This window comes from Bison bison, unplaced genomic scaffold (assembly GCF_000754665.1).
Source record: "Bison bison bison isolate TAMUID 2011002044 unplaced genomic scaffold, Bison_UMD1.0 scf7180017849302, whole genome shotgun sequence".
Lineage (NCBI taxonomy): Eukaryota > Metazoa > Chordata > Mammalia > Artiodactyla > Bovidae > Bison > Bison bison.
In genome coordinates, this window is record NW_011479875.1 from 126,674 (window position 1) to 126,877 (window position 204).

Sequence of the window (204 nt, forward strand, 5' to 3'; positions counted from 1 at the left end):
GCTGAGGAGCTGAGGTTCAATCCCTAGTTGGGGAACTGAGACCTCTCAAGACACAGGGCGCAGCCATAAATAAATAAACAAATGAAGTTGCATTAAAAAATTTTAAATCAAGGTTAGAATGGCTAAATGATTACTGCCCGAAGGGGAATTATCCAGAGAAATCTCCTCCATGAACACAGAAACCACATGTGCAAGCACTAGTTT